At 38.8% G+C, this 21,459-nt stretch overlaps 1 protein-coding gene and 1 long non-coding RNA gene across 21 annotated transcripts in view; one reads left to right on the top strand and one right to left on the bottom strand.

The window, feature by feature from the left end:
- RBFOX1 (RNA binding fox-1 homolog 1) overlaps positions 1–21,459 on the top strand; it is a 2,803,489-nt gene that overhangs the window by 557,352 nt on the left and 2,224,678 nt on the right. The gene's annotated exons all lie outside the window — the stretch shown is intronic.
- The window catches only part of LOC122735362, a 104,012-nt gene continuing 96,207 nt past the window's right edge, over positions 13,655–21,459 (bottom strand). Inside the window, exons 3-4 of one of the 2 annotated variants that reach the window (XR_006354126.1) lie at positions 16,320–16,426; positions 13,655–14,836 (exon numbers count right to left, since the gene is read on the bottom strand). This is a non-coding gene — a long non-coding RNA (uncharacterized LOC122735362). Of the gene's footprint in view, positions 14,837–16,319; positions 16,427–21,064; positions 21,164–21,459 lie in introns of those variants that run through there. The other variant, XR_006354127.1, reaches the window with a different exon arrangement.

Raw genomic sequence — 21,459 nt, 5'->3', positions numbered from 1 at the left:
CTTTACTCTCATTCCCTACTTCCAGCCTTTCCTTCCTTCCTCCCTCCCTCCCTCCCTCTCTTTCTTCCTTTCTCCCTTTTTCTACCTTTTGAACCTCCTCTAATATCCAGCTGGACATGTAGTTCTATATTTTTCCCTACTCTTGCTAACCTCTTAGATTAATAACATTGTTTCACAAGAACTTTTTCCTAAGAAAACGAACAAATTACTTTATCTTTCTCCTTATTTCACCATCATCCAACACTATTCTGAATTCTATTCCCTAATTCTCTTATTTGTTCTTTCTTTACTCTTTTTTCCTTATGAAGGAGAACTTCTAGTTATTATGACACCAGTTTTTACAGAAGAGGAAACTGGGACACATAGAGACTAAGTGACTTACCCAGGGTGACATAGCTAGCAAGTGTCGGAGGCAGGTCTTCTTGATTCCAAGTCTTACTTCCTATTAACTGTGCCAACTATCAGTCTATGTAACTCTAAATAAATCTAAATTAAAAGTATAAATAAGAAATCCAAATATATGTAAAAAAGAAGAAATGCTAAATATTCACTTTGCAGATAACACAATAAAGCAGTAATTAATCAAAGTAACACAAGCAAAAGATACAGACTGCAATGGAGACTTAATAATGATATTCTGAACAGAGTACCACTAATAACTATGTTAAAGAGAATGATGATGGGGCTACAAATAAAGCTGGGAAATATATCTCTGAGGGAAAAATATATCTCTGAAACATACATTAAAAGGACTAATGAATTCAGTGTGCAATTGTACAAACTAGAGAATCAACAAATTAACATAAAAATAAGCACAAAAGAGGAAATCTTTCAAATTAGAGTAGAAATAGCTAAAATAGAAGATAGACTAGGAAATGTTAAAACTAAGTGCTGTCTTTTTAGAAATTGATAAACTTCTAGGTACTTTGATAAAGAAGAGAAAAATCAAGCTATACCAATAAAAGAATGAGGTAAAATCACAAATAGAGAAGGAATTTAAAAAAAAAAACCTACCAGAATCTACTACACATAATTACATTCAAACAACATTAAGCATTTAAAGGAAATGAATAATTATCTACAAATGTAACAAACAGACAAATAAACAGGAATATGATATGTAATCTTAGAGTTTAGGGCTGAGAAGATGAAATTGAACAAGCCATAAAAAAATACTGGAAGCAAACATAAACAAACAAAAAGAACTTGATCCAGCTGAATTTACAAATCCTCTCAAACATTTAATGAGGGAATGAACAGGTTTTGCTATACAAATTATTCTAAGGAATGGTAAAGAATCACTCTACTCCATATGAGGACAAATATAGTCCTCATACCTAAACCAAGGAGGGATAGAGCAAGGAAAGAGGACCATGGACTACTATCATCAATGAATATTGATTTAAAATTCAATAAATGAATCACTCACTATTTACTGGGTGCCTACTATGTGCCAGGACTGTATGATGTGATGGAAATACAAAGAAAAGAAATAAAATAATCCTTTCTCTTAGGTTTTTCTTCTAACTTTGAGTTAAATTTAATTTACTTCTAAATAAAATCACAGCAAAAAGACTGCAGCAATGTTTTAGTTATTATTTATAGATATAGAAACAATAAGTATAAAGTACACAGGATAGTGGGTCCTTTTGTGGATTTCATAGTTACTGGAACTAATTTTTTCCCCACCTTTGCACAGGTGTTTTCAATAGTTTTCAAAATTTTTAAAATGTATATTTTTAACCTTTTCATAGGAAAAATATAATTAAACCACTTCTTTACTATTGGGTTTTGCATCAAGGAATGCTGCATGTACTCTTAAAAACATTCCAAATATCCATTTTAAAAAAGAGTGCGGCATTATATCCCAAAATATTATTCCCTGTGATCAAATTGGATTTAGGCCAGGGAAACAAGGATAGTTCAACATTAGGAAAACAATTAGCAGTAGCAATCATACCCGAATAAAAACATCACAAACTACATAATTGTATCAAAGATGCAGGAAAAGGTCTTTGCCCAAGAAGAATACTCACATATGCTAAAAACTAAAAGCACAAATAATGTATATACCATTAAAATTTTCTCTTCTAGGGGGGCATCTAGGTGGCACAGTGGATAAAGCCCTGGCTTCAGGAAGACCTGAGTTCAAATCCAGCCTCAGACACTTAACACATACTAGCTGTGTGACCCTGGGCAAGTCACTTAACCCTCATTGCCCTGCAAAAAAAAAAAAATTCTTCTATTCCTGCAATATCAAAGCTAACGTTATTTAGAGTGGGAAAGCATCTCTCTCTCTACCGTTGCTCCTCCTTCTTGCCTGGAATGCCCTTTAATCTTTGCTCTGTTCATCCAAATAGTATATTTTTAATGCCTAACTTAAGTTTTCCTTTCTCCACATGGTTTTGCTTGTGACTATTTCAGTCTCTTTTGGTGTTTCCTGCATTTGATATTTTTTAGCACTTAGATACCATCCCACAACCCACTTCATTTTGTATTTAAGAAGCAGGAGATTGTTACAGGGAATGCAATGGGCCTGTATGCAGGAAGACTTGGGTTCAAATCTTGCCTCGGATACATAATAACCGTTTGATTTAGGACAAGCCAATTAACCTGTTTTCAGATTGTCCTCTGAAAAATGGTGATAATAATAGCACCCAGCTCACAAGATTGTTGTGAGGATCAAGTGAAAAGACAACATGAAAGGCATTTTGTGAATCTTAAAGCTTTATAGAGATATTAGTTATTGCTGATGTCTTTTTAGTAATTTATTATCATATGTTTGTTATTTATAGTTATATATTATTATATGCCTTCATAGTGTTTGTCTTTTATACTTATTTGTTTTTTCTTCTCTCTAACTAGAGTGTAATATACTAAAAGCAAGGAATTATTTCATCGTTCTTCATATCCTTTGTAATACGTATTAATATTGGGTACACAGTAAATATTCAATAAATAATCATAGGTTGATTGATCTGCCTAATTGTCTTATCTGCCATTTGAAAGTATGGGCTCCCACAAATCTCTACAGGGAATCCTATGCAGGCTTTCCATCTTAACTAATTATTATCCTCAACTCCATTGTTTCTATGCTAGAGGAATATAAGCACTATCCTTATCCACTACATTCTGATGCCCTGAGGCAAGTCCCCAGTCACCTTGCCCTGGTTATGGCACTGCACTTAACCTGTCTGTTCTTGAAGCTCGATTAGGACATAGCTAATAATTGGCAGGTGGCTTGCAATTTGTTTTAGTGGAAGAAATGACAGTTTTGGAAGTTCTCTATGCTGATGAAAATGCAGATCCTTCCTTTTGTTGTGATAACACCTTTAATACTTTGGGAACTATGGTAGTCATTGATTTGTAGTCATTTAGCTGTCATTGAATGAACATTAGGGTCATTGACATAGCAGGAACAAGGGTTAAAGATGCAAAGTTTTTAGGTCTCATTGGTATTGAGGAAGTATCAGAACTCCTAGATTAAGGCCTGCATTGTGTTGGGTGGATTGATAGGATATGGATAAGAACCCCATAGGATGAAAAAGTGCAGATTCCTACATCAATTATGACATATCCATTGGAGAATGTTAACTCCTTTGATTCATGGAAGGAAGGGGGAAGAGCTAAGAGGTAGTATCTTTGACTTGAGTTTTTTTTCCATCATGCCTGTCTCTTTGTGACTCCATTCGGGGTTTTCTTAGCAGAGATATTGGAATGGTTTGCCTTTTCCTTCTCCAGCTCATTTTACAGATGTGGAGAGTGAGGCAAACAGGGTTAAGTGGTTTGTTCAGGATCACACAGTTAGTAAGTATTTGAGGCCAGATTTGAATTCAGGAAGATGAGTCTTCTTGATATTTCTTGGCACTCTATCCACTGCCCCACCTAGCAGCCCAAAGCAACTTTGGGCCTTTTGGAAATGTCAGAGTTAATGTTCCCCATAGGCATATTTTAAAACTCTTCTTCCTTTTTAGATAAATTTGATCCTAACTATCCATTTGCCTAAAGGCTGAGAATGGAGCACAGCTGTGCTTCAGAATTAAGTAACCCTAATACAGTGGGTGCTAACATTGTGTTAAAGTAAAATATATGGATGAAGATTTTACATACTGCATTTTTCACGCCTGAACTAGGATGTGTGGTACAAGCCTGAGGGATAATAATTTACCAGCCTCATTTTCCAAGACTGTTATCCTTCATCTTGACACACTATTAAAATCATTTAATTATCAGTGTTTTGCCTTGTCATTACATGGCCACTGTGATCCATTATTTAGGTTTCGCACAGTCTTCTGCTTGCCACCAATTGAACAGGGCATAAGTTATGACTTTCTTCGGTGTTTAGGTTCACTAACATGTTGATCATATTCTGTGACAAGATATGGGAGAGGAATTGAACATGTAATTTCAATGGTATGGGGAAGAAGTTGAGGAAATACCTTTCACCAATGCAGGTCAGAACCTCCTCTGCAATATCCAGTCTTAGAGAACTGCCTAGATCACCAAAGACTCAAGTGACTTTCCCAGGGCCACACATGCAATATGTGCCATAATCAAGAAGTGAACTCACATATTCTTGGCTTCAAGGCTAGCTCTCTAGCTATGTCATGCTGTCTCTGTTACCAGATAGCATTCTGAAATCAATGGAAATCTAAGCATGACCAATCAAAGGTTTGGGACTATCCATTCATCTCCTCTAAGAGGAAGCTGAAAGAAAGTGGGCTCTAAATACAGCAGAAAGGTCTTAAGTAGGCTATGAGTGATAGTTTCTTTGATTAAACATTTGCACATCCCTGAAAACTTTTTTTCCTAGTAAAAAGTTGGGGGGTTTATTTCACTAAAAATTTTAATACCAAAATAGATACATATAAAATTTGAAGATCAAAAAAGATCAAGGAGAAACTGTGTAACCAAAAAGATAAAAAGGAAAAATTCTTTGACTTTAAAAAAATATCCTGAACTCAATAAACACCAAATAGAATGGGCATTTACATATTCATAGTATAACAGAAATTTCCCTTCCTTCCTTTCTACTTTACTTCTTTTCTTCATCCTTCCCTTCTTCCATCCCCCTTCTCTCTCCCTTCTTAACTTTCCCCCTTTCCTTTCGTTTCGTTTCCTTTCCTTTCTTCCCTCCCTTCCTTCCTTCCCTCCTCTCTCCTTCCTTCTCTCCCTCCCTCCTTCCTTCCTTCTTTTCTTCATCCTTACCTTCTCTCTCCCTTCTTAAATTCCCTCCTTTCCTTTCCTTCCTTCCCTCCCTCCTTCCTTCCCTTCCTCTCTCTCTCCCTCCCTTGTTCCTTTCTTCCTTCCTTCCCTCCCTCCTTCCTCCTTCCTTCTTTTCTTCCTCCTTCCCGTCTTCCATCCCCTTCTCTCTCTTTTTAACTTCCCTCCTTTCCTTTCCTTCCTTTCTTCCCTCTCTCCCTCCCTCCCTACCCCCTCCCTCCTTCTTTCCTTCCTGCTTTTCTGCCTCCCTTCCTTCCCTCCTTTCCTATTCTCCTGAAATCCCTTAGCTCTTAATGTTAATCCAAGTAATCATTTCTGGAAGCTTTCAGCAGAACCTCTGGGATACTGTTTCCTATTCAAACCAATATCTCTTATTCTAATCTCCAAGACTGAGTGATTTTTCATTACACTGAGATACATTGAGCTATCTTTGAGTTTAAGGGCCACCATAACAGTGAAACTCTGAATTTCCCTCACCCCTTCAATCTGCTTAGGACATTCTGAGACTTGAATCATGCTGCTTAATCAGAAAATACTAATTTTCCTCAGTGGTCTCTCCATTTGTTTATCTATTAGTTCAGACTGCTCGTAGGAGAATGGATAAGGTTTTCTCTGGTGGGCCCTTTAGTATGAGAATCCTATTATTTTGCAGATTGGTACCTGGAAATTGCTTTTATTTTGTATTCTTAGTCAACATCATGGGCTACCAAGACTTGTAGTAATGGAATTGATATTGATGGGGAATCATTTATTTTCCTTGCATTTATGATTAAAATACATTTTCAACCAATTTTAGAAGTGTCTTTATGTAAAGTCTTTCAAAGGATAGTTTCTTCTAAACAAAGTACAGAAAAATGTTTTATATCACAAGATCAGAGTTCTAATATTTTTCCCTCCAGGCTTAGGATTGAGGTAGGGTCTCTAGTGCATATTGTCTTTATTGTTTTAGGTTCTTGGGAAGGGAACCCTTCAGGTCTTTACTTGTCTGCAAAGAAGAACAAAAAGGATTATCACCTGTGCGATAAGCCAACCCAAAGAGTCCAAGGTACTTGGTGTGGTGCTAGATATTTGGCATACCCAGTGCATCAGAGAAAAAGGATCCTGGGCATGTTCAATGAGTTCATCAAGCAGGCCTTTGGAATAGAGAAGGAGAAGAGCATAGCTCCTACACAATTTCATTTCCATAAAGGCATTGCATTTGCCAGGAGGAGGGCAGGTACCACAGTCACTTATAGAAGTAACTATGTGATATCATATATATAAAACTTCTACAGAAAGAAGTCAAAGCCTCCCCCCACCCCAACCAAAAGAACTTTGGAGGCCTAATCCATCACTAGAAGGTAGAAATTAAATAGTTGCTTCTTATCTCCCAAAGAAGAGTCACACACGGATGAAGTGCCCCCAGGGGCTGAGGGTCACTGCAGCAAACAGGGAGTTGTAGTGTGTGATTTATTAGAATGTGCACAACTCTCTTGGCTTTTTGTCCTTTAAGCAGTGCTGGGAGCCGACCAGACCCAGCTACTTTGCATACTAATAAAGATTGGTGCATGTAATTATTCAGCAGTCACAGTGTTATTCCTTGGAGATAAATCATCCCTGGTTTATTTACCCTTCTTTACTTAAGTTATTTTAAGTTGCCTTTAATTCGTAGTTGAGAATGGGCCATGTCTTAAGCTAAGAGGAAGTAACTATTGGTTCTCCTTAGAGATGGTTTTTCAAAAATCATTAGGTTGCAGATATTCAATTTGTTTCCTTCTACATATCCTAAAACACTTCTCTTGGTAATACTCACTTCTTCCCTTATCACCAGTGTAATGCTTGTGGGCACTCCCCAGTTCACACATAGGTACCCCAGTCGAATTTCAATATACTTTTTTGGTCCACACTTACCTGCTCAAAACCAAATCTCAGGAGCCCCTAGTATGTTCTTTGCTTGTCAGCCAGAAGGCACAATTAGTTCAAAGCAAAAGCTTTTAATGACAGTTTAATAAGAAAAGTTGCAACAGAACAGTTTCCACTTAAACCTAGGGCACATTGTTTCACACTTACACATACATACCATCACTGAGAAGAGTGGACTCATTGGGAACATATGTAGCCAGGCTACCTCTATGGAAGGGGATCCATATAGAAAACCCATGTGACTGGCACGCATGGGTGGAGGAACACATATATAAAAGACTTGTGTATGTGAGCCTTAGGGATGGAGAAGTGACTCAATGTGATACTGAGCTACTGATGTCTTCCATGGGTATCATTGAGCTACTCCCACTGGGCTTTTGCCCTGATAATTTTGTTTCATGTGCAGTTGCTGCTGGGCATTATCAAGCATGTAGTCTCCATGAAAATTATTTTGTACTTATTTCAAGTGACTTCTGCATGAGTGTTCCCATGCTGGTTGCTCCCAGGTTAGGGTTCAGTGGGCATGATTGTGAAACTGGTTTTGCCTCCAGCTTTTGGTTTCAGTTGGAAGACTCAGTGGAGGTGCTATCTTTTTCCCATAAGAAGAGTGGATTCGGCCATCTCACTGTAAGCTTAAAGATCAAGGATTAACCTGTACCTCTTTTTAAAAGCTAAAGATGTAACCCACCCAGACTGAGTAAATACCTACATGTACTTTTTCCTCATGTAAGAAACATTAGTCTGTTCTCAGAGCCTTGGCTAAAATATACATGCTATTCAAAAGAAGATTCTTCATCTCAAGTATTAAACTCTCTAGAACACAAAATACCCACAGTTACCTGTTGTCCACAAGCTTAAATCTATTTGTAACTTCTGTTCCCTGCTTACTAAGGTATGCTTTTCTGTCAGAAATCTTATTCTGACTTAGAGTTAGAAATTCCTTGTATCTCCTTGTTTAATATCTGATAGTGAAACTATATGTAATCTGCATAAGTTTAGGGGCTGCTCTTCCAAAAATCTTTACAAGGGGCTCACTGAATCTGGATTACCTCAATTTTCTCCAATCCTTAGCACAGTATCTAGCATATAGAACATTTATTAAGCTCTTACTTGCTATCTATCTATCTATCATCCATCTATCCATCTACCCACCCACCTACCCACCCAACCATGACCCACCTTCCTACCTCCCTACCTCCTTACCTATCTAATACCCACTGTCCTACCTCCCTACCTATTTAGGACCTACCTACTTTCATAATAAGGTGCTCAAGAAATAGTGGTTGAGTATTTTCCCTGTCCAATGTGCCATGAGGAACAAAGGCATGCATTTATGTTGGGGAAGGTTGATTGAGACGAGTACAGCATCATGGAGAGAAATCTATTAATATTTACTTAGAGCACAGGTCAGCAAAAAAGTTTTATTGCATCTGGAATCACAGACTAAGTTAGGAAGAAGCATTAATTGGTCCATAGAGAAGGGAGGTCTCTATGGGGCAAGTGGGCTTCTGAATTTGAGCCATTTCCCACAAGCTTTTTGAGTATACAGAAAACACATCTGGTCAGTCACTGGCTGGGGAAACTTTCTTGTGTTCCAGGGTGGCAGTAGAGACTTCCTGATCCCTAGTATGGTTTTGGCCTTAAAGACTCAATACCAGGTGGACTCTGTTGTGTTATCAGTTAATGTGTACAAGGACTGGGATAAAGAAAAAGCAAAATACAGGAGTTAGATATGACTGCCTACTTATACTGGAATGGAAGTTTATTCCAAAATTACCCTACTCATGTAAAAAGGAAAATGTAGATTCTTTTCTTTCTTCTTCTTTCTGTCATTGTCTCTCTCTTTCTGTTCCTCTGTCTTTTTATTCTGTGCCTCCCCTCTCTCTGTCCCTTTCTTTCTGCCTCTTTCCCACACACACAGACAAAAGGTATAGTCTAGAGATATAGAGAAAATAAAAAGTTAACTGACCTTTACAGAGATTGAACTCAGGATCTTAGTGTTAAAAAAAGAAAAGTACTAATAAAATAGTTCCCCCTTAAACCAGAGGCATACACTCCCACACTTGCATATACCATCAATAGGAAGAAAAATGAGCAAATTGACCATGATCCAAATTGGGGCAGAGTATATTACATTTATTCAAAAGTTGTTGTCTCCTTCCCATGTAGCCTTTTCTGTAACCCTAAGCTGAGAGGACAGCCCTAGTTCCATAATCCTGCATGATAAACTTTTTGTATTGGTGGTAGTTTAATAAAAAATAATAGCAATAATAAAAATAGCTAGCATGTATATAGTATTTTACAGTTTGCAAAACTCTTTGTAAATGTCTCATTTTATCTTCACAACAGTCCTGGGAGATAGTTGCTATTACCCCTATTTTACAGATGAGGAAACTGAGGCAGAGTGGTTAAGTAATTGGTCTAAGGTGACACAGCTAGTAAGCTTCTGAGGCCAGATTTGAACTTAGGTCTTTCTGAATACAAGTTAAATTCTCTGTTTCCTAGGCCACCTAACTGAAGCATTCTCTAGAAAGTAAAGGTAAACACTTATAGGCTAAGTTGGGTTGAGCAGGAATTAGATGAGTTTTTCATGCATATTCTTCACCTCTCAAGTTTTAAAAATTATGTGGCAGGATTGTAGATCATAAGAAATATTTTTTTTTAAAAAAAAGAAGAAATTAGAGAAATTTAGAGAGACTTATAGGGAATGAGGTAAACATAAAGAAAAAAGTACATGCATATTGAACACAATAATAATGTAAAGGAAAATTATATAAAAAAGAATCATGCAATGATCAGTCTGGTATCAGAGGACTGCAGAACATTCCACTCACTTTCAGATAGAGAGGTGGTGGACTGCAGGTACAGAATAAGGCATGCAGAATCAGACACAGTCATTGTATTTGTTTTACTTAATTGCTCCTTTGTTACTGGAAAGGGGTGTATTGAGAAATGACAACAATGTAATAAAAGCTTTAATAAAACATAAAAGAAAAGAAATTTCAGAATTTTTAAATTCTGATCCTTTGAAACACAATTTCTTTGAGAAACTGAGAGGAAACATGATTTAATTGAATTTAAAATCAAGGTGCCCTCTACCTTCTATTTTCATCTCCACCCCACCCCCATCCACCTCCATCTCTCAGAGCAGCCTTGTCCTGTTCTTCCCCATAGTGTGAAACCTACCCCATGATTTCCCTGGTGCTCTCTTCATTTTCTATAAGCTTACATGCCAAATGAGTCATAGTGGGGAGATGATTTAAAATGTTGTTTGGGTGGGAGTTAGTCATTAAAAATGCATTTTCTTTGGGAATTTGCTTTTAAAAACTCTGGGCTAGAAATTTTCTACAGGAAAACTCAGCTTTTAATAATTAAATCTTGCATTGTTTTAATTTTCTCCAGAGTGCCTCTTGATAGGAAAATAAAGTTGTAAATTCAGTATTTATGTCTTTCCTAAAGCATTGGTTGCCAAATGAAATGGATTTAGCTATTTTTCCCCCTAGGTGGTTAACTTGGTCTGAGAGAGTTCTCTTTGAATTTATTTTAAAAATAACTTTTTTAAAAAAAACACAACAGATTTATTGATGTCATATTTTTGAAATCAGAGTCATTTCTGGATATATCCCATCCTCTAACTGGAACTGAAGCATCCCCTCCAACAAAGACAGGTGAGCAAAAACAAGGGATACAGGCAGTGCTTCTGACAATGTATGCAACATTCCACCCCTATGGTGCTCTGCCTTTCTGCTCCTTTACTTCTTCTCTGGGACCAAGATGGATGACTTCAATTACTCAAACTTTGACTTCTTTTTAGTGTTCTTTCTTTATTGGTGTTATTGTAGTCAATATATATAGTTTTCTCCCAGTTCTCCTTTCTTCCCTGTGTATCAGTCCATACACATCTTCCCATGTTGCTTTAAATTCCTCCCATCCATCATTGCTTACAACACCACAATATACCAAAACATAGTTTGTTTGACCATCTTCAATCAATGGGTACTGATTTCAAACACATCTTATTTTCCAGGATAATGGTGAGAAGCCATTAAAATATGATGATCTAAGGAATTTATGGGTTCTTGTCTCTGGTTGAAAACAGATTGGGCATTAAGAAATGTGGTTCTGCGGCCCCCCTTCACCCCCAACTCCCAGTCCTAGGGCAAAGAAGTCAGTTCTCTTCTGTTCTGTGCTTCACTCCATAGCACACACAATTCATTTTCAGGAGGGAGCAGGAGCTATGTGCTTCATGGACAAAATCAATTATTTGTCTGAATGCTTTAGGCACCTGTCTCCCCCATACCAGGGAGTCCAGATATGTTGAATGTGAAAAATATCCAGCAAAGTTAACTAGGAATTTCATTTTCGAAGACACATAAATTCCCAAGCAACACTAACCTCATCGTTAGATTATTCCCCCCCCCCATCTCCCCAAATGCAGGCCTCATAACTGTAATTACCTTGAATCCAGTCAGGACCTGCTTTAAAAGGATGGAGTGTGGAGTCCCTGAGCTATTTTGTGGCATTACTGCAGACATGGGGAAGGGATTTTCTTTGTTGTAGGTGTCCTGGGGGGAAATGATCTCTGTAGAAAAGCTTCTTATGCATTTGACTTTCCAAATAAAATGTACCTGAATCATCTGGCTGAGGGGTTGATGCAACATGTTATCATTTCTTGAATGAAGGACAGTCTTGTTCCCTTTACAGGAAATGTTCCCTCACCCCCAAGAAGACCTCTCTTTGTATGACTTCTGTGAACTAAGATGTGAAACTTACTACAGTTCCCTAGTGGTCCCTGTCCTCCCCAGCTTTGTCTCCTGAATTGAAATGCATTCTCTCTACCATACCCAGAGACAAGGAAGAGAGATCTCCCTCTTCCTATACCCTTTTCCCCACTTCCATGTCATGCTTTAGCCATTCCAAACCCTTTATCCCTTATTTCTTCCTACCATTAAAACCTGCTCTCAAAAAAAAATGTTATGAATCATGAATGGTATGAATGGTATGAATGTAGCTAAAGAGCTAGAATTTAAGACATGGGATCATTGATCTTAAACACTGAAAGGACCTTCAGAGACCATCTAGTTGAAATTCTTCACTTTACTGATGAAGAAACTGAGACCCAGGGAAATTAAGTGATTTGCCTGAGGTCACACAGAGAGCAAATGTGAGGGGGTAGGATTTGAATCTAGATCCTATGGCCCCAGAGGACCTTTTTTTTTTTCCTAATGTGGCACATGAATCTTGCCATTCTTTCTTCCATGAGTATGGCAATTTGAATTCTCATTTCTTTTTATAGGATTAAAGGGTTTTTTTCCATTCAAAGACTTATAGGTATCACACAACATATAGAGGAGTCTAGGGTGAGTGGACAGGGAGAAAGGAAGGGAGGAGTTGACCTTCCTGAAATCAAAATGTACTAGCAGTTGGCCCACACAAAGGCAACCCTACTTTCCTTTTGCCTATCTGCATTTCCCATTTTCCTTCCCCTTCATCATTCATAGGCCACTAAGTACACTCAGATAAATTGTGATTCTAAAGGTTGAAGACTCTGTTCCTAATTATCAGTTAACCATTCAATCAGAAAGGATCTATTAAGAATCAACTGTATGCTATGCACTGTGCAAGCTGGTATTTATATTGCTCAAGCATTTGCCAAACACTTTGTATATGATCTCATTTGACCCTCACAGGAACCCTATGAAGTAAAAGATATTACTTCCCCATTTTGCAGCTAAGGGAACTCAGGCTGAGGAAGATAGGTGACTTGTCCAGGATCACTTAGCTAGTAAGTGGCAGATTCAGGATTTTTACTCAGATCTTCCCAACTCTAAGTCCAACACTCTTTGATCTAGGTGTTAAAGACCCCCCAAAATGAAAGTCTCTGCCCTGAAAGAACTAACATTCCGTGGACTTGAATGATACTCCCTGGCCATTTAGTTCTGTGGCTTTGGACTAGCCTTGCAGAAAACACCAGATTTTGCCTCTAGAAGATAATTCTCTTAGAAGCTGTGACAAAAAAAAATCTTTTCTTCTAGATCCTTAGCTACAGATATAAAACTCTTTGAAAATGGGTAGACTGGGAGGAAAGAAAAATAATTTGAGGATGTTTGAACATGTTCGACACCTCCAAATGCTATGACTCAAGTGCCCATTTGTAAAGACTATCTAAAGATTGGGCTCCCCACTTCTGTGTGTATGTGTATAGAAGACAGAAAAGACAGAAGGGGACAAAAGACCAAATTGAGATGACGAGGAAGGGAAGAGAGAGGAGAGGAGAATTAAGAGAGAAGATGGGGGAGGGGAAAGAAGGGTATCAAAAAAGAAAACAGAGAAGGAAAGGAGAGAAGATATATAGAAAGGAGAGATGGGCATGTGAGAGAGTGGAGAGGGGAAAAGAAGACAGGAAAGAAAGGAGAGGAGAGGAAAGGAGAGAAGAGAAGAGAAGAGAAGAGAAGAGAAGAGAAGAGAAGAGAAGAGAAGAGAAGAGAAGAGAAGAGAAGAGAAGAGAAGAGAAGAGAAGAGAAGAGAAGAGAAGAGAAGAGAAGAGAAGAGAAGAGAAGAGAAGTTTAAGAAAAGACTTCATTGCACTAGCAGAATAATGAGAGTTTAAAACACATCCACATTGTTCTGTCTTTTATCTTTCACTTCCTTTCACCTCTCAAAGTAACACTGGGCTAGTCTGTAGTAAAACAAATCGCCGCTCTCTGCCTGTGTGTGCTGATTACAACATTAATCCATCTCCCATCCATCTCCTATGTGAGGACTTCTGTTATGCAGCAGTCCTCATTAAAGAGCTGTCTCAGGTGCTTTTTTCTGCTCCTCCTAAAGAGCAGCATTGTCTCCTTAATTCAGGAGTTGAAGCTAATCTGACACCTGGATGTAATACTGTACATTGGGCAGATTTAATAAGCCACTTCTATCCAGCACATCGATGTCCACCTTTTCCTTGGCCTTTCTTTATCTGTACCTCCCCCCCTCACAGCACTGGCAGGCGAAAATCAGCATTCAGATGAGAGACATGCTCTCCTCCACCTGTATCTGTGCTCCATCTCCACTCAGTCCTGTCTCTCTCTCTCCGAGGTACCAGTGAATAAATGCTGAAACAAACAGTCGCTGCTGGGGCTGCTGGCTGCGATAACATAACTCATAATGCCGCCCTAATTACTTACATTATAAAGCTGGCAGGTCTGGCACATTTGCTCTCTCAAGGCAGCTTTCCAATTAATCTTTTCCTTTTTTATTAAGGATCGTGTCTTGCAGTTGTCGTGGGGGGTGGATGGTGGGGGTACGCGCCAGTTTTAAAGAGTTCGGCATGATATGGAGGGCAGAAGACTTTGGGGTTAACAATACTGACATTATCTCAGACATGTTCTTTTCTCATTTTGGAACATCTGAAACAATATGGAGCACATTACTGTCAGACCGTTCTCTGGGGAGAAGATGTATTTACCATGCATATTGGCTGTGGCTGCAGTGGTCAGCTAGGTTATGAGGAAGCTGGGTCTGCAAGTTCATATGCTTGATATTCTTGGCAGGGTGGCAGTGGGAAGGATGAGAGGTTCAGTTTAGCTTGATTTCATGAACAGCGTGGGCATTCACTGAAAGGTGTGATGTTTCTGAGGGTCAAGTCCACTTCCTAAATTTCCTTCTGTCTCACCAAGTGGTTCTGTCTCAGATCTTTGTATCTCCAGGTCCAAGTGAGGCCAGATGACTAGGGTTAGAAATAAGCAAGGAAATTAGTTTGTTACAGGTAAAGGAATGGTGCCAAAATTGCCAGATTTTCCAGAGGAAGCTTCCAGTCCTCACTGTCGTTTCAGCTCTTGCCTTGTCAATCCTCTTTGAATATTTACTCATTGAATGAATGAAACACAAGCAAAATGAATAAATGAATCCCAGGGCCACGTGTGGATGGTACAAGACTAGAACTTTCTAAAGCTGTTCTTACTCACAGAATACAAGAGATTCATGCTCATTGTCTTACTTCATTTTAGCTTCATCTGAGAGGTAATCAGGCTGTTCCAAGCTGGGCAAATCCAGCTCTGTTTCCCATAAATGTTGCTCCTGTTCACCCAGGGAATGTGTGTGTGTGTGTGTGTGTGTATGTGCATGCACATGTGTGTTTTCATGTGCGCCCAGTGCAAGTGAAGGCTTAGTATTTTGTAAGGTATATTTTTCAAGTTCTAAAAGTGAAAACTAGGTGATGTGACAATTTAAGATTTGTCCATTCTCCCCAAGATATCTTCTTAGAGGACATGTGAAATATGAGAGACTATAAATTCAGCATTTTAAGAGTAACAAGGGTGATGTAAGTGATGCTTTCTTAGTGAAACACTCTTTTTCATCCTCTTTAAAGGCAATAGTATATGTCCAGTGCCCCTGGAACAATGATCATGTATCTGATCTTTTTGCTTGTGTGAAATTGACTTAAAATATCACAAATGAATGTAAACACTAATGGGAATAAAGAGAAGACTTTGCTGCCTATAAAATTAATTTGGTCATCTTGCCTCTGTTTCCAGATGATTGTAGGATTGTAGGTAACATTATAAGCCTCTACACTGATCCTCAGCCAGTCAGTCTGGGAACGCTTCTTGTCCTCTGGAGCCCCATTTCCTGTCTTACCATCAATGAAGAGTTCCTGAGCCAGTGTTTGTTCTGTGGATCATAGATCTATACCTGGAAGAGATCTTAGAAGTTATTTAAGCCAACCCCTGAGAAGTCATTTAAGCGAACAGCTGAGAAAACTGAGACCTAAGAAGGTTCCACGATTTACCCAAGGTCGCTAATAATGTTCACTGCATCAGAGATTTCAATCTGGAAGGGAATTTGGAGGCCATCTAATTAAAGCCCTTTATTTTAGAAAGGAGGAAATTGAGGACCCAGGAGATTTTGACTTCCCTGTTTACTCGCTGGTCCCTCAGGTAGTAAAGTGTTAGAGGCAGGTTTTGAACCTGGGTTTTCTGACTCCAATGCAGGTATACTTTCCACTTCACCATGCTGCCACTTATAGATCTAATATGCTTCAGCGAACTCTTCTCTTGACTATGGTACTTCTGAGGGAGCAAGGGGGACCATAGAAACATACTGCTTCTGTGCCCCCAAAATCCCTTGCGTTAAGGGAGAGAAAAATGAATGCTTTCTTTTGAGAAATACATTAAAATTCATAGTTGAATTTAGTTTAAAAGGGCACTCACCGGATTCAAAGACAGAGGATCCAGGTTTGAAAACTCACTCTACCATTTGTTACCCATGTGACCATAGGAAAAAGTCAATTCATGTCTCTGAAACTCAGTGTCCTCATCTGAAAAAAAGAGGGTTAGGTTAGATGACATCCAAGTTCTTTTCCAGTTCTAACTGATGTTCCTGTGACCCTCATATAGCCAAAGCAGGGTGAAAAGGAAAGAAGTACCTCTTAATTCCAAGTAAGCTTAAATAAGAAGCATAGACTTTCTCTTTCTCCTAGCTTCTGCATGTCCTGCCATTCTGTGCAATGAACCCTACCTCCCTCACATCTATCCAGTTTGCTTTATTCCTTGATACCGCATTAACACAGACCACAGGATTATCACCATGAACATGAAAGCATCCCCTGTTTTTTAAACAACACCATAAATCAGCTTTGCCTTATTTCAAAATCTAATTCAATTACAGACAAACTATACCTTCTGGACGATTAAACTGTAAATTGCAGGTGTCCACTGGGTTATTAGATTACTAAATGTATTCCCTTTCATAACTCACCTCCCTGCCTACTGTATATTTCTCCATGCTTGCTCAAGGATGGGGACATTCTGCCTGACATGCACCAGACTGCATAATATTTATAGTGCATCTAAAATAGAGAAGATCTTCTTCAAGGAGACACCAATGCATCATGCAAACTCTTAGGACTGATGATGCTTTTCGAAGTGAAAATTCCACCTGATTGATCTCTTGCTCTCCCCAGGGCTTAGATATTTGAACAGAGAAATCATGAAATGTGACTTTTTTGGGGTTTTTCATGGCAACTGTATCCCACTTGTCTTCATGTGGCCATGGTAGGCAAGTGAGAAACCTCATTCTCTTTGTGATGATTTTCCAGGGGAGGCCAACACTAAGATTGGAGAGGAGAGCAGCTAATTCTGCATGAGAATACATATTTGTCACATCTGTAATTGTGCTATGGACTGATGTGGTCAAAAAAGCACTGGATTGGGGAGTCAAAAGACTTGGGTTCAAATTCAAGATCTACTATTTACTATCTAGGTGAGGTGTTTTGGTTGGAGTGTCAGACTTGGAACTGAAAGATTTGAGTTTGAATACTACTTCAGGAACTTGCTAGCTGTGTGACTCTATCAAGGTCACTTACCCTTTCTTTGCCTCAGTTCCCTCATCTGTAAAATGAGGGGGTTGGACTGGAGGACCTTTAAGCTCCCTTCTAGATTTAAAGCTATGATCTCATGACCTCAAGAGAGCTGCTTAATTTTACAGATCTTTGGTTTTCTCATCTATAAAATGATGGGTTGGCTGAGAGGAAAGTTGCATATTGCATAGAGCAGTCCAAATTCCACCTTAGCCACTTATAGTTCTCTGACCCTTAATGAGTCTCTAAACATCTCTGGGTCTCCGTTTTTCCACCTGTAAAGTGAGGGAGTTGGATTTTGTGACATTTATGTTTCCTTAAAGCTCTAAATCTGTGACCTGATGACTTCACAAGTACCAAAGTGGCATTCTGGGATACTGATACTGGCATGAACTTTCACTGTCCAGAGATCAGAAGTAGGTTTCATTGGTTATTACATTAATAGGGAAAAGATCAATGGACTTGAGTCAGAAGAGAACCAGGTTTGAATCTGACCCTTTCTAGCTGTGTGACTAGGTTATTTAAACTCTCTGGGTTTTGTTGTTGTTGTTGTTTTCTCATCTGTAAAGTTAAAAAAAATAATACTCTAGCATCTATCTCCAAGGCTCATTTTACAGATCAAATGAGATACTCTAGGTAGAGTGTCTTGCAAACCTGAAATTGGTGTATAAATGTCAGCTATTATAATATTCCTCCTGTGGACCTAGCACATGTCTCCGGAATCTTTATTGAATTAAAGGAGCTATGTTAGCACAAAGAACTCTCTGACTGCTTGTAGCTTTCACCCCATCAACGTTTCAGGCCATTTAGCAATGCCTAGAGATGCTTTTTCTCTCTTAGAAGGGTCAGAGAGCTCAGCAGGCAGGGGCTGACATCAGCATTTTCTGTGACCTGTTGGTGGCTAACCAAAAAGTACCAATTTATGATTATAATGAAAAACATTGCACAGTTGCTTAATGAATCTGTCGCCCTCAAGGCTTTCTCGGCTACAGAAATTACAGTTATCACAGGATGTGCTCTCTCACCTGCCTTTCCCATCTCCTTTCCTCTGGCTTTCTTAAGGAAGGGATCCTGACATTGATTTGAGGGGGGTATCCAGCTTCTCCTACTTTCCTCCTTGCTAATATACCAAATTGTCATTTCTCCTTGCCATGGATTGATTGACAGCCCTGCTCCATGGCCCTAGTGCTAATGCCTCATCTTTCAGTCCTAACATTCATCACGCGCATCCCCAACAGCTCGAAATAAACGAACTGCAGCCACAAAACCCAAAATGAGCCTGGTCCCCTTTGAAAGTCTGGTCTGAATGTCTGGCCAGTTCAGGAGCGTGAATTTAATCTGAATTCATTTGTCTGCCTTTTCTGCTTTGTCTGAGGACTCACTGGGTTTGAGCACCATGGTTCCTGCAGAGAACTTGCACTAAGAAACTGGAGAATAAAAGGGAGGAGCAGAGGGGCCCGCATATGGTGCAGGCCTTGTTCCTGACATCTCGGGTCAGGGCATTGAGCTGGGTTGTAAATCTGCTACAGAGAACTCATTGTTGCTGCATCTTGGGTTTTGGGCTTTTATATAATTGTACCATGGATAATATTGCAAAGTCCTATAAAATTAAAATCAAGTTTGAAATAGGGTTTGTTAATTACAGTATTTAACTGTTGTCGTTATTGTTTCCTAGGAGATTAATGAGGTGAATTATTGTAACATAATTAGACTACAGTATATCTAATCTCTTATATACCCTTGTGGTTTACTGTTGTTCAAGTATCATTTGAAGGTTAATTTCACTTAGCTGGTATATATTTGGCAATGCGCTTTATATTGAAATATGTTTTTAATTATATTTGACGATCATTAGGCAGTGGCTCTGCCAGCTTGATCACTGTAAATTCTTATAGTTCAAGTGATGACATAACCAGCCATGTACTTGGCAGGCAAACCCAGCTGTACAGATAGTATTTCCTTGAATATTCAAATGTGATCTTAGACAAGTCATAATTGCTATGAGCCTCAGTTTCTTTGTCTGTAAAAGGAGAGGGGTGGGCTAGATGACTTCTAAGGCCCCTTCCAGCCCTAAATCTACCATCCTGAAATCATTTCTTCAGGTATTCTATGTGTTAAACAAACTGGCCTGCTTGCTGTGGCCCATACATTTCATTCCATTTCCCACCTTCTCTTGGCATTTAAAGTTCTTTCCAGCCTGGTTCTAGTCAATCTTTATAGCATAACTATGGATCACTCCCCTTCACAAACTTTTCCATCCAGCCAAATTGGCCTTCTTGCTGTTTCTCATGCATGGTATTCGATCTTCTCTCTCTCTCTCTCTCTCTCTCTCTCTCTCTCTCTCTCTCTCTCTCTCTCTCTCTCTCTCTCTCTCTCTCTCTCTTTCCATATATACTGGCTGTGTCCCATGCCTATTCCCTCTTCCCCCTCACCTCTTAGAATTTGTACCTGTATTCAAGGTTCAATTCAAGTACCACCTCCTTCAAGGAACCTTTTCTGCTTCCTCCAGTTGTTACCACCTACCTAGTTCATTTCATTTTGTGTTTATGTTGTATATATCTTGTATTGACTCATACTCGTATATGTTGTTTCTCCCAGTAGATTGTCAACTCCCCAAGGGTAAAGACTGTTTTGTTTTATCTTTTATCTCCAGAACCTAGAACAGCACCTGGTCCAGAGTAGGAGGATCTTAAGAAATATGTTTGGAATTTAGTTGAATTCATTTGGGCTTCTCTCAGCCATCCAAGGCAGGCCTGGTTAAAAGAAAACCAGATTTTATTTTGGAGACCTCATGACATTCTGGCAAAGATAAGAAGGAGTTAGAATTGTAAGCTAACAGCCATTGTCACTGGTGTTTATTTTCAGGGGCTCCATCATGACACATGGATGGTTCTGGGCACAAAGAGAAGCACCATGTGATAAGGGGAAAAGCACTGGAAACTATATTTAAAAGACTTGGGTTCCGTCTTGGATCTTTCCCTTATCAACTGTCACTTTGAACATGTTATAATCTCTCTGATTTTCAACTACTTCATTTTTCTATTTCTTCATTCTCCTTTATCTTCAAAATGAGGATTGTAATTCTTTCATTTTTTTCAATTACAAAGCATTTATTTTCTTTCTGTTTCACTTCCACCCCAAAACCCAATCTCTAAAACAAAGGAAAACAATCCTCTTGTAGGCAAGTAAAACAAATTCCCACATTGGCTAGATCTAAAAATATGTCTTGTTTTGCATACCAAATCTATGGCAGGAAGTAGGTAACTTTTATGAACTGATGCAGAGGAAAATAATTCTTGTCTTTTCCCCACAGTGCTGTTGTGGGGATCAAATGGAATGATGTTGGTAGAGTGTATTGGAGGAAGGGTATAATAAACTGATTTTCTTGAAAGTAAAACTTAAAGTGAATAAAGGTAAGTAAAAGCAACATGGGGTGTAATCAATTAGTCAATCAACAAGCTTTTATTAAATACCTACTGTGTGACAGATATTATGCTAGGCACTGAGAGTAAAACAGGAACTTTGAGCTATTTGAGCTTACATTCTACTGGGAGACATATCCACATAGGTCTACTTGTCTCCAGATCTCTCTCTCTCTCTCTCTCTCTCTCTCTCTCTCTCTCTCTCTCTCTCTCTCTCTTCTTTTGCATGAGGTATTGTTGTCCCAAGCCTTCTCTTTTTCAAATGTGAAGGACCCTAGAGAAAGGAACACATTAAATCATTATTAATATCAATATCTAATTATGAATTAGTTAATAAGAAATCGAGTATACCCAATTCTTAGCAAAGCCTTGAAGGGATTAGTTATAGCATAGTACATTTGAGGTAATGGGGACAGGGCACTAGCAGCTGAGGGAAACAGTAATGGCCTCCTCTATAAGATGGCATTTGAACTGAGCTTTGATGAAAAATAGTGATTCTCAAGTTGGAGCTGTCAAGGAAGTGCATTCGAGGCATTGGGTATGACTTGTGTAGGAAACTGGGTATCATAT

The sequence above is a fragment of the Dromiciops gliroides genome, chromosome 1, assembly GCF_019393635.1.
Source record: "Dromiciops gliroides isolate mDroGli1 chromosome 1, mDroGli1.pri, whole genome shotgun sequence".
Taxonomy (NCBI): Eukaryota; Metazoa; Chordata; class Mammalia; order Microbiotheria; family Microbiotheriidae; genus Dromiciops; species Dromiciops gliroides.
This window is presented reverse-complemented; position numbering and strand designations above follow the sequence as displayed.